The sequence below is a fragment of the Hippoglossus hippoglossus genome, chromosome 16 (assembly GCF_009819705.1).
Source record: "Hippoglossus hippoglossus isolate fHipHip1 chromosome 16, fHipHip1.pri, whole genome shotgun sequence".
NCBI classification, from domain to species: Eukaryota; Metazoa; Chordata; class Actinopteri; order Pleuronectiformes; family Pleuronectidae; genus Hippoglossus; species Hippoglossus hippoglossus.
The window spans coordinates 24661230-24678916 of NC_047166.1; the positions used below are offsets into that span (position 1 = coordinate 24661230).

The 17687-nt window shown below is 40.9% G+C and overlaps 1 protein-coding gene across 4 annotated transcripts in view; it reads right to left on the reverse strand.

Annotated features, from left to right (window-relative positions):
• LOC117777394 (furin-like protease kpc-1) overlaps positions 1-17687 on the reverse strand; it is a 171003-nt gene that overhangs the window by 114154 nt on the left and 39162 nt on the right. The window lies entirely within an intron of this gene.

Genomic DNA, 17687 nt, shown 5'->3' on the forward strand with positions numbered 1-17687 from the left:
AAAACACACCAACAAACAGAATCAGAAACACAGTTAAAGTTCTTCTTTGCAAACGGTATCATGCAAAAGAACATACTACAAGAGTGTACACAGAAACACATACAAATGCAAGAATGCAAACACACACACACACACACACACACACACACACACACACACACACACACACACACACACACACACACACACACACACACGCACACAAACTTGATTTCAATTACTTCTTATTGCATTTACTTATATGCTCTCATTTGATTATGTATCCAGCTCCAGGCTTTGATCCTCAACACAGACACATGAGCTGATATGAGGGATCTTTACAACGGTGAAACACAGATAATATGAGATTATCCCAGACTAATAAAACTGCTTCAGTACAGCCATACAGACTGATGAGTAAACCTGCATTAGTGGAAAGTAACCAGCAAGTAGTTTCCACTAATGTGTGATAAGCTGTGATCTGATTGGTTGTCTATAACAGCAACTTTCATTTTCTCTGTGTAAAAGCACTGTGAGCAACTGCAACAGAAAAAGTGAGATCATTTAACCAAACACTCAGATTTTGTGTTGTTAGCTTCCTAATTACAAGCAAGTTAAAGCAACCAATGTAAAAACATAGCCACGTCTATCTTAGAGCCAGCGGGTAAATTAGAAGGGATGCTTTGAATAATAAATAATCAAAAATCAATGCAGCATTGTTTAAGGAATCCTCATTTTAAAGGCCAACACATACTGGTAGTGCATGAAATGTAACACCACTCCCTCTATTTTATATGTGAGTTCTCTAACCAGTGGTTTCTTGAATATGTTATAATATTACAGAAAGGTTTTATCACATTCACAAACTGGATCTGAACACATCAAATATAAGGGGAGGGGTATGACATGTAATGTGTCCAGTTGGAATCCCACTAGGGATGTAGGATTGGTAATTTGCTTCTAAAACACGTTATATCTTTATTTGTTGAAATCCTCTTCACGCCCCGATAGCCATTAATAAATAAAGCTGTCTGAAAATAAAGGAAAAAAAGACGCTTATTGTGGCAGGATTGTACAAAGCATGAGCAGTTCCAGACTGGATGAAATGATTGGCTGGCGTAGGTGTCTGTCACTAACCAACCTGCCTGCCTGTGCACACTCTGTCCGTGCTCTCACTGCACATGACCGGAGTCTTCAGCCCGAGAGAAATGAACTGCTGCGGCAGAGAGGATAGTCAGAAGTTAGCGAGCCAGTCACGTAAGAGTCGGCGCCTCGCATTTGTCAGTGTGTGTTCATGTGTTTTGGGGGCGTGACTTTGACGAGAGGTTCCGATGGGAGGGGGTGGAATGTATCTGATGTATTTTTTCAAGCTTTTTCAGCTCTTCCAGGATTATTAACCCTAGCTCTAAATGGTATGTGCCTTTACCATTCAGCTACCTGCCTCCTGCACTCGTATACAGTGTCCTTTCTACTGCTCCGTAGGACACCTCTAGTAAACACCACAGTCCTTAAATGACACCTGTGGTTGTTTTCTAAAACTCCACAATAAATAGAGCATGTGTTCTTCAATTCTGAACAGATCAGTGAAAGATCATTAATGACGCTGACATTCATTCACCAGATAAAATCATTCGAACGTGTCACTGATAAAATCCAAAAAGCCAATTTGTTTGACTCTAAAAAAACACATTTGTTCTTTTTATTATTGTAACTTTGTTTCCCTCAGGATAGACACAGCAAAGGTGGCCATGGGTTTTAAAGTTAAAGTACGTCACCTAAAAACTGTTCAGATACACACAACACACCCAAGGTATTTGAGCTGAAATCCTGACATGTAAACGAACATGTAATTAATCAAACGTGACAATTATTATATATATATATATATATATTTTAGTTTTTTAGTTAAACTTTCCAAAAAGCATCACTATCTCTTTCTCCATTCCCCACTGGAGCGAATAGAATGATTTACCTCCTACACACTGCAGTATGGAGACTATAGTGTATTTAAACACTGCGCTCTATGAGAAATGTGGATGCTTTAACATTGTTTAGCATGAGGGGTGGGGGCTTGCTTAATGGGACTTGGCTAAGCATGTGTAATTAAGAGCAAGGGTAAGTGGTGAGTTGCAGAGTGCATGTTGTGTGTGTGTGTGTGTGTGTCAGTGTATGTACGTGTGTGTGTGTGTGTGTGCTTGTGAGGGATATGGTAGCAGCATCAGGCTATGATGGAGTGCTTTGCGGAGCCAAACACCCATTCAGCAAGCTGTGTGCTCATTAATCCTGCCAAACTCCACTTGTTACACGCACGCACAGGAAATCATGAGGCTAGGTAAACAGGGAACTGCTGCGATCCATCACCGCACGCCAGCGGACACAGGAACACACCGATATGTGAGCGTGTGCGCGCGTACAAACACACTGATGCAGTGCACATGCAAAAATTATGAGCTTAATACCAGAACAAACACACAGTCGAAACACACACGCACGCACTCTGCATGCACGTCACAAGTACAGAGATAAACACATGCAACGTAAATCATGCATTCAAACTTCTATCTGTTGTCTTTCGGTAACTACACTGCATATAACACAATCTCTCCTATTGTAACATTTACCGTGCTAGACGCCGACATGTGAAGGAGACCATTTTAATATTGGTCCAGAAATAGCTGTCTCCTACGTTGTACGGTGATCCCATCCAGCGCTGGTGAAGGCCTGCTACTTGCTATTAGTCGAGAGAAATACTGCCACAAAGCCTAGAAAGAAATCAATAGAGCTTGACCCCAGTTTGACCTCTCGTTGAATGGAGAAGTTATGGGACCACGCTGGCCTTGACATTAGCTTATTTGATGTGTGTTTTCCCAACACCAGCTCTCTATCTCTCTCTCTCTCCATCTCTCCTCCCCTGTCTTTCTACTCTTTTGCTGTCCTTTCTCTCTCTTGACTCAATTGCTTTGTTTCCCCCTCTCCTAAATGCCCGTAACCTACGTGGAACATCCCCCTCCCCGCCCCCCACCGACACACACACACACACACATACACACACACACACACCCCAACACACAAACACATGACAAATGGTGCATAGGGCGAGTTACACAGCCCAGTGGTTAGACGCAGTGTTGGAGCAAATCTGTTATATCTATACGCCTGCCTGGCTGGAGCATTTACTGAAGCCATCAGCGAAACGGCATTCCATATATCTTTGACAGAGAGGGGAACAATACTATTTACACCAATTTAGCCCTGGGAGGGGGAATTTCCTGTTAATGGGCATTTTTTTTCTTCCTTCTTCTTGTTTTAACATCCAGTTTTAAAATTGGCCTCCCTTCAGCAGGACAGATGAGACGTGCTCCGAGACTGCCAGTCACATAATAATAAAATCTATTACGACAACAAAATAAAAACAAGGCAGCGCTGGCACAAATGAGTCTGGTCTCTATTTTACTACACTCCTTCATCCCAGGCGCTCACTACATCCTGCTAAGATACTAAATCCACATGCAAAGACACATGAGCAGAAAACAACCAGTGCATTGCAAACAAAGAATCACAATTTCACTCATAAATTATCACAGATTTACAGAATTACAGTTTTCTCTCATTTTACTCCCTGCTCTGTTTGTGCCAGGGTGCAGCTGTGGCGTTCACAAAGTTGAGTAGCTCATAATATTTACCAAGCATGCTCTCGCTCCTCTGAGGCAGCCTGGGAACACGAGAGCTAATAAGGTTAAAGGTTGTGGGTCACCCAGGGGCCAATCAAGGGTTAGTGGTGTAGAAGGTTCAGGTTTAGGAGAGATGACAAAGGTCAGCGGGGTCGTGTCACCTCAAGGAAAAGGGCTCAATGTCTGTCGGGGTCAGTAAATGTGACAAGAAATTTGTTTTTTGTGTGTGTGGGTTTTGCTTCATGCATAACACTGCACTTTCCATGAGAATGATATAAGAATATGACTGTCTAATTTGTTTTTGTTTTATGTGTTACATAACAAAAATTCCCCAACCACAGTTACAAAGGGAAACCTCTGTCTAATATGTACGAATGTTTAGTGGCGGGTGCATGACCACTTTAACAGTGCTTAAGTTATGAGTGCATGGAGCTAGCCAATAATTAGGCATTGTCAGATGAATTTTAAAGGTAGGCTTGGTAATTAGTTTCTAAAACTCATTTAATCCCATTTGTTGAAATCCTCTTATTGTCCCGATAGTAGGGCTGGTAATTAACCGAAAAGGTATCAAAACCGGAATAATCTCACACCGACTAAGTCCTGCTCAAGTCTGTTAACTTTCCCCGATGCGTGCATTCACAAACTGTCGGGTTTCCCCTACTTTCATTTTGCAGCGGTGGCCCCGACATGCTGCTTCAGGATCAGGGCAGACGCACATTACATGTCCATGCCGTTTTACCCTACTGTATGTCCTCCCTCCTCACTCCCAGCTGACCTGCACTCACTTTACACTTTACAATAAAATAGTCGTCAGTAATAATAATAATTTAAAAGTTAAAAATAATCATGATATTGATTTTGTCCAGCCCTACCCGATAGCCATCAACATACAAAATGGTCTGGGGAGAAAAAATTTGGTGTCTGTGGCCCTCACAAGACTGACCATTGATTTCAATTGGACTGAATGAAATGATTGTCTGGCATACCTGTCAGTAACCGACCTGCCTGCCTGCACACACCCTGCCCGTCCGCTTACTGAAGGCTAGCTTCTCCAGGATCACCAACCATAGCTTTGACTCATTGTGAGCAAAACATGAATGTGTATACCAAATTATTTATTAATTCAAATAAGAGTAGATGTTGAAACACGTCATTCTGAAGTACAACCTCATGGTGGTGTGCTGGGACATGTCAGGTAATCACCATGGTCTGCAGGATTCACTGCCTGAGAAACCATGGATGTGTATACAAAAATTAAATTAAAACAAGTAAATCGTGAGATATGTCAAGTAAATCGTGAGATATGTCAATATGGACCACAGTGGTGGATCGAATAACTGAGCAGCAGATTCAACCTGCTAGTGTGGCGAAAACTACTCTGCTACATAACTGAGAGGAAACCAGCTGATTTTGCTGAGCAGCAGACTTTGGTAGATTTTGTGTTGAAATACTTGGATCTCAACTGTCAATATTCAACCCAAGACAAAATGTAAAGAGGATAATTACCAAAACTACATAAATTATAATCCCAATATGAGACGATGCTGCAACTGCAGGCAAAAAACAGACACATTTACTTAAAAATCACTTTACAAACACCTGCCTATGTTTCAGGGTACAAATTGGTGAGACAAAACAATGGGCAACAGCTCCCACGAGACCTTACTCTTCCTCCCATGTTAGTGTCTTATAAAAACAAAACTGACCCAGTGAACTCCACAAACCGCAGTATCCAAATCTGACTGACAGAAATGGAGCTCTGCCTCCCTCCTGCTCAGCCTACACAACATAAACAGTCTCACAATGAAGTGTGTATGAATGGAGACCTGTCAATCACGGGGAACCCATCCATCACCAGGCAATATACAAATGATCATCTCCTAGAATCACATTCACCAGGCGTGAGCCAGCACACAGGCACAAATGCACACACACTCAACTGTACTGTCGATAAACGCACGCAGACACACACAGTACAAACACAGGCATACACAAAAATTCACACATTCACAAAGAAAATGCACATAAACACAGAGCCCATCCAGAGCGTTGGCGCCCAGACTGCAGAAGTCATCAGGGACCTGTAAAGCATTACCCTCTGCGTGACTCGAGCCACTCCAGAAATAGCCCCTGTAATGTATTCTTACCGCCACCGTCTCTTTTGCACAATAGTGCCCTTAATAACACACTCCATTTCTGTTGGCATAAATAAGGGCTCCATTTCCATCTTATTTCATGCAAATGAGTGCGCCGGCGCCCAAACAGGTAGTGGGAGTAGTGTGTGAGTGGAGTGTGGAAGTGTGTAGTCGCTGAGAGTAGTGGCATGATTGGGGACAAGCGAATTCAAATGAGCGTTGGAGAGACCCCACAATGTGCCAACGACTCCCACGCCAGCCTGCCAACAGCGTGACAGACAACGTCACTTACAGGCCCTGCCGCCTGCACAGGGTGCCATTACAGGGGCCAACGCAAAACCAATATTTATCCAGGCAAATGGTTCTGTGGAGGGAGATTATTGATGCAGCCACAAGAGTTGCACTCCAGTAGTAGGCGCTGGTGCTGCCCATCACCATGGCATTGGCTAACTCCACTGATCCACTGTGTTTTGAAGAGCAGGGATTAAATCCCTTTTTTTGTAACATGCGGAGTACAAGAAACCACAGCAGGAAACAGCTGGATTGACAGTCTTTCTCACGGGGAATGCTGTGACTGACAGTAACAGGCTCCTCCGAAAACATGTCTGCACACAGATCATGGAAAAATACAATTGCAACAGAACAGTTTCACAGCTAATGGAAAAACACCTGGTGACATCAACAATAAGACTGTGGTCAGGACCCCACTAACCGGAGGGTTGGCAGTCCAATCTTGATCTCCACCATTCCATGTGCCAAAGGGCCCTTGGGGAAGATACCCAACCCCAAATTACAGACCATTTACATCCCTGCCCCAGGGGCCCATTCTGCTGGAGACAGTGTTGTGTTGATTTGTAACTGTTTGCCGTGGTCAAAAACAACTCCTCTCCATGACAGTTTTCTTTGACCATACTGGAAAATGTCATGAGGTCAAAGAAAACATGTAATAAAGAATTCATCAGGAGTTATGAAATGATAAAATTAAAAGAGCTTTTTTTTTTTTTTTTTTATCAAACCAACTGTATTTGAAACTCATGGAAGTGACAAAGTCTTTCCTCTTTACTTCCTGAACAAAGCAGAATCACACGACCACAGAAGTTGTTTATTTATTGATGTATTATTATTATTATTATAATTATTATTATTAGATTCATACATAGGGCATGTTTAACCAATGACTCATAAGAGACATAACAACATAGATATTGTTTAAAATAAAAACAATGTTGAAATCATACTATAAAATATACTAGAAGGATGAGTCATTGAAATAATAATATTTTTTATACAAGGAGCCAAACTAAATTATATTCAGACAATAAGTATATAGAATATAGTACTCTTGACATTATTTATACATTCGATAGATAGAGAAAATACATTTTCAGTGGACTCCATTATGGAAGGGATTTCATGACAATATTAGTCTATATAATCTAATAAAATATTTATTATGATGATTATAATGTTATTAACTATGTAGGTATTCAATATGTTTGCTCTTTAGCATGTATAGTCACACATACAGAAATGTAGGCGATGATAATTGCCTGCCGAGGTGACTGTGGGATGTGCAGGATGTGATGCACAAAGAAATATGTTGTGTGCTTTGTAGTCTTTTTTGTTTGAGGTTGTGGTTGTTGGATGGGTTGTGAGAAAATGTACAGTCAGTACAGGGAGCTGCTGGTGTTGCTGCTGGCGAGGAGGAGGAAGAAGAGAGGGAGTCGGGTTGTAGCGGGCAGGAGGAGGATGTGCCAATAACAGCCAAGAGGTCGTTGCTATTGGTTGAAGCTGTGACGTTGCCGGTTAAGGTTCATCAAAGTTCAATTCCACTCAAAGTCACGCTGCAAAATTTGCTTCAACACAGGAAGCAAATGTTCCTTGGTTCCATAGAATGGAAGCGAACAGGTGATCTATTGTTTTGTAGATTTAGGTGGGTCTGTCCTGGTGAAACTACACAGGTGTGCAACTTGAAATGTTGCTGCTTATGCTAAAGGAGATTAGAAAGGAAGCATTGAAGCATCTTCTCCTTAGCATTTAGAAAATTCAACCAGCTCTTATCATGGCTGCCACCTAGATACTTCCAGGTCATTTCACTCAGTTAGGAACATTCCTGAGGAAAAAAATAGGACTGCAGCTGTTTTCTGCAACTAAGGTCTTCATCCTCTTTTCTCATCAGTGTGATCTTTCAGTCTCGCAGTCAAGTGTTTATCATCAAGGTCCTTCCCGCTATTAGCAGCACCTGAACATACTTGATATCCTCTTTCTCGCATCTTCCATCTTCCTCCAAACACTTACACTTCACCTCCGACTCTTGATATTTACTTAAGAATGCTCTGCCAAGTTTAGCATTACACTCATTGTCAGAGCATCAAAATTGATGCAGCAGAACCAGAGATATTGTCTTTTTTATTCCTTTTATTCCTTGTTAAAGCGTGGTGCCTAACATGTTGTCCACCAAAACGTTTTCTTTCCTTTATTTGCTTAATGCTCATATGAATAATGCTGTTTCCATATAATGTAATATATAATATATTCTATCATAATGTTTTACAATCATTGCATTGTCTTATCTCTTTATACAACATGGGTGTGTGGTTGTTAGCATTGTCATCTTGCTGCAAGGTTTTGATTTTAAAAGTGTCTGCATGTCCTCCCCTATTCCCTTCACATGGTGATTTAATGAAGGCAGTCTCCTGTTTAATAATGGGATAAGATGAGATAGAAGTGGCCTATATACCTAACTAGATATAACTCTGCTCTGCATATAGTTGAGTATATAGCCATCAGTCACTCTATATCACAGAGTAAATGAAAGAAATTAAAAACATTCACTGTGTGGAGTATAATGTGTGGAGTATAATTACAAGATCATAGAGCCTGACCATGTGCAATACACCTGCGTTTTGATAGTGATTTAAATATATGAAATCTGATATTGAACTAAATCTATTTCAGAGTAATGTCCGACCATTATGAGAATACAGTTGTAAAATTATGAGAAGAAAGTCAGAATATTAAGAGAATAAAGATGTAATTTAAAAAAAAAGAGAATTAAGGCATGATGTTACAACAATAAACCTAATTTAACCAGAAAAGTCAATGTATAATGTTAGAATAGATACAAAATATTTATGACAGAATATATGAGAAAAATATATAAAAGAATAAAGAAAGAAATATTTTTAGGAAATAACCAGGAGGGCGAACCCATGCTCACTAGATTTCCACTCCCTCTGGATCCAAAATCTTGAATCAATCTCTTTGGGAAATTATGAAACCTCTTTACATATCACACAGATGAACGATGGACGTCTCACAATCGACCACCACCAGACATTTCTTCCTCCACTAAAAAGGCAGTTTCCTCCAAATCTGTGTTTCTTCCTTCAGAATAGACTCAGTTTCTTGCACAATCTTTTTAAAGTCCTGATACTTATGATAATGTGCGGATGCTACAGAAGTATTTTGTTATTTTTGAAACATCCACCAAATTATAAACTTAAAAAGATTCTTGAGATTTTAAACCTTTAAATGGCCCTAACACTCAGTCCTACTTTACACATGTTTTTCTAGAAATAAAAATATGCATCATGACTTTACATTGCACCAGAGTTTGGTATAATTTACTGAATTATACTGTACAGTATATGACCGATAGCTGAATCAGTGTCTTCCAGTCGTGTCTCAGTATCTGAAATTTTGTGATTTGATCTTGTGCTCATTACACTTTGGTATAAGAGACGTGGTGTGGAGTAGTTAAGCAAACTCTATGATGTTTCTTGTGTGTATAGTCTGAAAAAATACAGAATAAATACATAAATGTAAGTCAACGGAGGGTGCAGTGTTTTTTATTATTAATCACAGACATACCCTGCGTATGGTCACATATCACAACTAAGATCATACATTTTTCATCTATAAATGCCAGCAGTGATGCCAGTGGCAACAACTGATTATTAATAATACTGGTTATTTGTGATAATTACAAATATTCTTTTCTGGCGTTTGGAGGAAAAACAAACTAATTTCCAGGGTCAAAAAAATGAAATTTCTAAGCGACACACATGTGGTCTCAGAACATTTGAAACAAAATTATATTTTTCTAGAAGTTTAAAAACAGTCTAAAGTGCTGCTGGCGATGCCAGTGGCAACAGCTGATTCCTGGGGCAGCTTATGTTGCAGATTGACTGTTTGTTACCTCACACTGAGCTGCAGGATGAGTGTGTGAGAAACATACATGATCCGCTGTTGTTAAATTTCCTAATCCTCGAATTTCTCATTTTTTGTGAGTTTGTTTCGGTCTTTGGCGCCTTCATTCTGCACTCCCCAGCAATAACTTGTCAGTCAAGCAGTGTGGGTGGTTTTCTGACAGCTTTTCCCTTGGGCTTTATTCCCTTGATGAAGTTTGAGTTGCTTCTGAGTTTCTCTTTCCTACCCTGGTCTTCTGCTGAGCTAAACACAAACACAACACAAGTGTAGGCAGGCACGTGGGCATCACTTCCTGTGAAAACGCTACAACTTTGCATGAATCAGAGATGCAGAGCAGCAAGATCGACTCATTTACTCTGAGATTCTCACCAGGACTCAGTGAAGCAGAGGTTGATCGTGATTACATAACACATTTGGGAGACGATGGTGAGGTCTGGGGAGCGGGATGCAGAGGTGGAGAGGAGAGAAGGTTTACAGGAGTCGATGGTGGTCAGATAAAACGGCTCCGCACTCGCTCCAAGGAAAGGTTAATGTCTCTCTCTCTATTTCTCCATCTCTCCCTCCCTCGCTCTCCCAGCTGAGGTCTGTGTGACTTACAGCAGGTCCACACTGCATTAGATTAAATCATAAATTACCCACCCACCCCCATATCTGCATCCCCCCTCCCTCCCCTCCCTATCTCGCTCTTCCCTCTCCGGCTCTCTCCCTATCTCAATCTCGCTCTCCCTTTATTCTCCTATATTCCATTCCCCATGTGTTTCTCCTGCTCCCCCACTATTATTTCTCCCCAGCTCTAATCATCATTCTCTTTTCTTCACCCCCTCATTTCTCTCCCTCTCCCTGTGCTCCACAATATGAAAGCCTTTTCTGTTGGAGCACTGCTACACTGGGTCTGGACAGCGGGCCCGGCCCTGTGCTTGCGAGTGTGATGTTTTGTTTGGTCTTGTGTCTTGAGTAGTGTGTTGCAGTGTGGTGTCAGCCAACGCGCTCACATGGTACCACATGTGATGTTGTGTTTTCTCCGTTTGCTATAAAAAGTCCTGGGGTATGAGAGATGTAGCTTAAAGTCACATCCTCTTGATCATATGAGGTACACTGGAAGAAAATGTCATATATTATCAAGTGTTTTTGCCATAAGTCACTTTAAGGAATTTCAGGTATTCAAGTATAAGCAACTAGAATGGCTGTCTGTCAAAGCCCAACAGTCCCCTTACGAAACCACATGTAAATTTACGATGTCCAATTTTTATTTGGAGCTGCACCGAAATGTCTACACTCATAAATATCACACTCCTAAACGTGTCTGAAGATCTTATCAAGATCCATGAATTATTCGATAAAAAAAAAATCAAGAATAATGTTGAAAAACGCCCGATCTAACAATGTCAAAGAAACTATCAAACTTAAAATTCCTGGGACCGCCTCCTGATCTGGATCTGCACCAAAATTTAAGAGGTTCTTTGATCTAATGTAAATGTTTTATACCAGCTTTTAACCTACAGTATTTAACATGTGTTGCTTCCAAGGCCATCATCAGTTCCCTGCAACTATACAGTTAGAGTCTATGTTTAGTAGACCAACAACTGTATGGTATTTAAAAAATCCTGGATGCTACTGGAGTTTAGGCTTACAGTATGTAACCAGCGAGACATCTTGCTCTCAAATCTAAGCAATCCCTGCCAATGTTATGTGTTTAAACTAAGCAGCTACACAGTTGTGTGGAAATGACAATGTGATCTTGAAGGGACTACAGCTTTACACTGTAATACAAGAACACTGTTGTTTCATTTTCCTGGCACATGTGACCTTAGCCTCTGTCTTTAACCATTAGCTGGATATATTAAATCAGACATAGAATTATGAGCCATTATCTGACAGATTTGATGAAATTTCAAATCCTCGCTGGCTACAAATGAAAAGCAAACATTTTGCTGTCTTTGGCTGAAGTGCTTGAAACACTATACTCATAATTTTAAGTGGTAGATAAACTTAGTGTCATACTTTTAAACAGAAATGCTCTTGTTTCGATAGCTTTCTTGAAATGACTCTATATCTTGAATAAAGAAAGATTAAGGAATTGCAATAAAAATACTGAAGTGGACACACACATAGATGGGATATCTGGGAAAGTTTAACTTGCAGGTGCTCCCACCGTTGTGCACAGTTCCAAACTCCACACCTCGTGTATATTTGTGGCCCTGGTAGGGCATCCAGAATCAAGGGGGTGCTTTAATTTGCTTTTTATTTATTTAGCAGATTTTAAAAAGAAAAGGGGTTTCCATCTCCGTAGCTTCCATTCTCACCTCCTGCGTAATCTGGTTTTATAAATGTGGCCCTGCCCCCTAGCGCACACGTTAATGATACGTCTAAGTACGATAACAGACACCTATGTGGACGTCTGCACATGTCCGTTGTTATTGTTTATAGACTTACATGCACAGAGGCATGTTCCTGGCATTACAGAAAGCTGGTGGGATTAGTAAGAGCTCCGGCATAAAAAAATATTCAGCCCCCACACACCTTGCTCGACTGCTCCGCTGGAGAAAAAAGGGGAATAAAATAGAGTGACCCTGCCACTAGCAGCTCTCTTTTTTCCCCCACTGCTGTCTTCTTCCTCCCCCTTGCCGTGTGAAATCAAATTTCCATGTGGCTCCCGTATCTGTTGCACAGCGAGGTGATTTATCAGGGATGCAAAGAGCATGCAGAAACAATCTTTATTACATCCATTTCCTGCTTGTCAGCCGGGATCATGTTGGCTGTTCATTAAAGGCGCGGCGCAGGTGAGGAGAATGCATCCCGATGCCTTGATAGATTGTCTGCTCCCCTGTGGTGACAGCAGCTGGATGGATTGAACAGCGGGGGGCAAGGAGGGAGGAGAAAGAGAAAAAAAAAACGCTGACTCCGTCGCTCCCCCTGTCAGACACACTTTTCCATAGCCGGCCAGTGTCATTTCTACCAAACAGCCCCACACACGTATGCACATGCAGACTTCTGACAGTGTTGGGACTTAAGCCAGGATCCTGCCTTAATGCATGGATGCATCCACACCGTGAGCATACAAACACTGGTATTAATGGACACTGATGTAAAGATACTGAGACACACATTGTAAAGATGAGATTTATCTTATCACACAGTTACCAACCTTGGCAGTCTCTGAAAACAGCCTAGGGAGGATAAAATACACACAATTAACTGCAACAGATTTTGGCCACATTCAAAAAACAACAACCTCAAAAACTGCCAAGTGAAAGTCACAATAAAACAAATACATTTACAATCTAGTAGAAATGGGGGTTTAGCATCAAACTTCTCCCACACCAATGTTTACTCATATTTTGCTTTTTCCATCACTTCATTGCTCCTAGTGAAATTAGCATGCTAACCAGCTAGCCCAGGGCAGACCGGCCCTTCTCATCACTTTCTCATTGCGAGTCACTGTAGCGTCCAGTCTACCCTGAAGAAATAGCACTGCTCATAGGGCACATACCGTAACGTCTTGTCTTGCAACGATAGCTGAAGCCTTTGGCACTTATCAACCCCTGCCCACTTCCCTGAAGAAAACATTATCTGGGGCAGAGAAAACACTTTAAGGACTTTGTTGCTTCATGAAAGATAATCATGTAATGGCTCTTATTTTATCCAGTAAAGAACCTCAAACAACAGCCAAGCAGTTTGTCTTTAGTGGTTTGTGTGTTTTTCAAATGCACAGTGATTGGGGAAATAATGGCCTACTTTGTTTACACTGGTGTAAGGAACCTTTTTTCCTATCAAGGGCCATTTCAATCTTTATAATGTCCTTTGTGGGCCAAACTAAATTATTAAACACATATCACACTCACATCTCTAATGCAATGGCTGGATCTGCTTCTCTTTGATGAGGTGTCTGGTGTCTGGTGGCAGATGGTAGTGATGATGATAAACTTAAACCAATCCTCACCTTTAGTGTTAGCATACATTGTTTGTAAAGACAGTAATCCCTAAATACTCTAAACCTCAGCAGTAATTCAAAAATTGAGTAGTTTAGTAATATTTGTTGTTGTTTTTTTTATGTTTGCCATTTCACTGCAGGCCAGAGACAAAAAACCAAGACAGCAAATTAAATAGCACACCAAAGTGTTGAAAATACTCTAGTTAATCATAATTGACCTATCAGAGAAGCGTTTTTTGTGCAGGGCTCTGACCTACTCAGTATGACACACAACATGAGCAGACAGTGGAGTAAATACTTTTTATACTATATGGACACACCTCATTAAGTGAATCAGCTGGAGTCGTAGAATATCAAAAATACAGCCCTATGTCTTACAACAGCTACATGAGCCTTCCTAATAAGCCATAAAATATTTTATCACACCTACTATATCAACAGATAAATACATAGAGTATGACAACATAAATACAGCTCTGCATCTGTATAAGACAGGCATTATTCTCTGAGAGGACTCAGTGCAACTATAAACATACTGAGATCTCTAATTCCTGATATAAGAAAAGGAGAAATGGTGCATTATTAATACAGTCAACAATAAAGAGAGCGAAAACTGAATTTTCTCACACTGATGTGTACCTGTATATAGTCTACTGTATCTTACACACTATCCTGACATCCAGCAGAGAGCACAGTGAGACAGCTTTTTTAAAAGGACCATTTCAATGCTCTACCAAATCAGTTTGACATAAATAGCTCTGCATTATATATAGGAGCCTGAGCTGGTTGAATTATCATCTAAACTCTGTTCAGACTTCTTTGTGTAAATCTCCCCCCCACACATCAATCCCTCTCCCACCCCTACTCCTATCTAATTTGTGTCCTGTGTCTCACCAATGACATGTACTGACAGTGGTGTAATCACGGATCGATATCAAAGTATTTTTGGGCCCTGCATGCATGAAGTGAGAAGGTTGCTGCTGATGGCAGGGTGACAGGGACACTGTGGGGCTGTCGTGGGACAAGGTGGGTGTGGGGTGTATGCAATTTCACTGATGAATCTACATTCTTGACCCACTCAGGGGTCATACTCCGTGGACGACAGCCTAATGACCACTGTTTATGTTGATTCACACAGCATGTGACATGTCTTTTCTTATTGCTATGGGGTTAGTGCGCCTCATCGATCAAAGCATACATGGAGCATGTTTGAAATGTCTACACAGGAACAGTATTTACCAAACTGTGCTGTGCTATCACCTTCATGCAATGAATAATGGTAATTTCACTAGTGCTTGTGCACCTTCAGGCTAATTTACATAAAGAAACTGTCCCACAGTGCCACATATGGTCAACCACATTCATTTCAAAGTCAGAGTAAGTCAGAGTAGCTTGAATTCAGGGTTACTTGTTTTGAACAACAGATAAATACAAAGAAAAGCACAGACTGTGACGTTAAGATACTGCAGCATCTTGAACGTAGGCGTGTAGGGAAATTTCCCAGCATGCATTGGAGCCATAGACTTATAGACATGTATGTGTGTTCCTACATTGGTGCTGGTGTTACTGTACTTTTACCTTCAACATGTCCACACTTCATTTGTTTTTGGAAAATTACTGAATAGAGAACGGGTCACACTGCGAGTGATGACGTGTGCACAGTTAATCAGACATTTCCCAAATCAATTGTACTCACTAATTCATCCATTCGTCTATGCAGGCATTATCTATACCGCTTACCCTGTAAGGGTGGCAGGGGGCGCTGGAGCTAATTCCAGCTGATATAGAGTGAGAGACGTGGTACAACAGATCGCCAGCATATCACAGGGCCAACATACAAAGACAAAAAAAAACAGTCATTCAATTCCATGCAGGTTTTTACTATTTGTGCTGATGCATATTATCCTCCCATGATGCAATGCAGAAGGCAAACAGAGGAGATGCTCAAGGCTGGCAAAACTGTCAAGAAATCGTGTGTAGTGATGATACAGCTCCCAAAATATCAAAAAACTTTGCTGTCTGTTCTGTACAGATTCATTCATTTCCTGTAGATACTAGTGTAGAATTAGTATGTAGTGTTGATTTTGAAACACAGCTAGTGCCTCCTGTCTGTGCAGATAAAGGGGATTAGTTGAAATGCTGCTACCCCCTGTTGTCCTCTTATAAATATACTGACTCCCAACTTTCTCTTTCTCACATATCATAGATGAAAAAGAAAAAATCAGATCCTCTATGATATAATAGGTTTTTTCATCAACATGTCAGATTAAATGTCGTCATAATAACAAATGTAATGCCACTTTTCATAGATTATAAAAATAAATTATAAAATTACTTTAATTTAAATTTGTTATTGTTTTTAATAGTTTTGCTATAACAGAAAAAAAAATAAAGACTGATTACAGCTGAATAGAATAATAACAAATAAGGGTGTTAATGTTGTTACTCCTGATAAAAAGCATCTTATCTTCAAATCAAACTGTAAAAACACTGTGTTTCTTCCAGAAAGAGGATGACTATCTCTAACTTGTGCTGACGTGGTTGACAGTGTGTCGTCATTCAGGAATTACTTTACACTTCAGCACCACTGAGAGTTCACACACAACAAGAAAAGAGAGTCACACACAACTGTGTGCACAGAGAATTTTAAGGGTCATGCACATGTCCAGGAAGTACAGTAATAAAATAAAGATAAGCAAATGGTGTGACAATGAGAAAATAGTGTGAAAGACTTAAGTCGGAAACTAACCCAACACAAACTGAAGAAAGCACAGTGAATGTGATTCAACGCTTGAGGAGGACTAGCCTCAGCTGCCAATTACATTACCTCTAAAACAGAAGGATTGAATAGAAGGATGGAAACAGAGGAAGAGGAAGAGGAGGAGGAGGAGGAGGAGGAGGAGGAGGAGGAGGAGGAGGAGGAGGAGGAGGTCGGGGCGCTTTCACTCAAAGAAAAATAATTTATTTCATTGTGATATAGAAATCAATAGGCATCGATTGAAAGGTGGCTAAAGGTGAACGTGTACATGATCTCTCAGCTGTGAGAGGCAGACTGTCCAAGAGGGAGGAAGTGAGGGAGGCAGGGAGCGATGGGGATAAAGTGGAGGGGGAAGGAAGAAAAATAAGGAGCGTGGCCAGAGGAAGAAGTCAACTCCTAATTAACATAGAAGGAACAGAAAAAAAGAGGGGGAAAAGACCAAGAAAATGAGAGAAAGAGAAAGACAGAGATGGAGAGAAAGAGTAAAGGAGCGCTTGCCCAGTGGAATCAATACAGAGAGGTGGAGCAGAGTACAATAGCCTCAGAGGAGAGGAGATTCAGTGGTGCAAGTCTAATACTCCGTGTTTCATACACACACACACACTCACATAAATTAACACACACATATACACGTATACACACATACACACCCCTCTCTGAATCCTTTTTGCTCTTGCTTTCTCCTGACATTTCCCTCTATATCCTTCGTCTATTTAATTTCTTTCTCTTTCTCTCGCTTGCTTGCTCATTCTGTAACCACCCCCTCCACCCATATTCAGACACACTCACTCACTCACTCACACACACACACACACACACACACACACACACACGCACACGCACACACACACACATCCTGTCTCTATGCAGAGGGATGCACAGCAGAGAGAAGGCCTTCTGTGCAACAGCATCTTTCATTGAAAACAGACACTGAAGTAATATCTGACACACAGATTCACATGCATGATACAAGTGGGAGAAATACACACTTACAGACACAC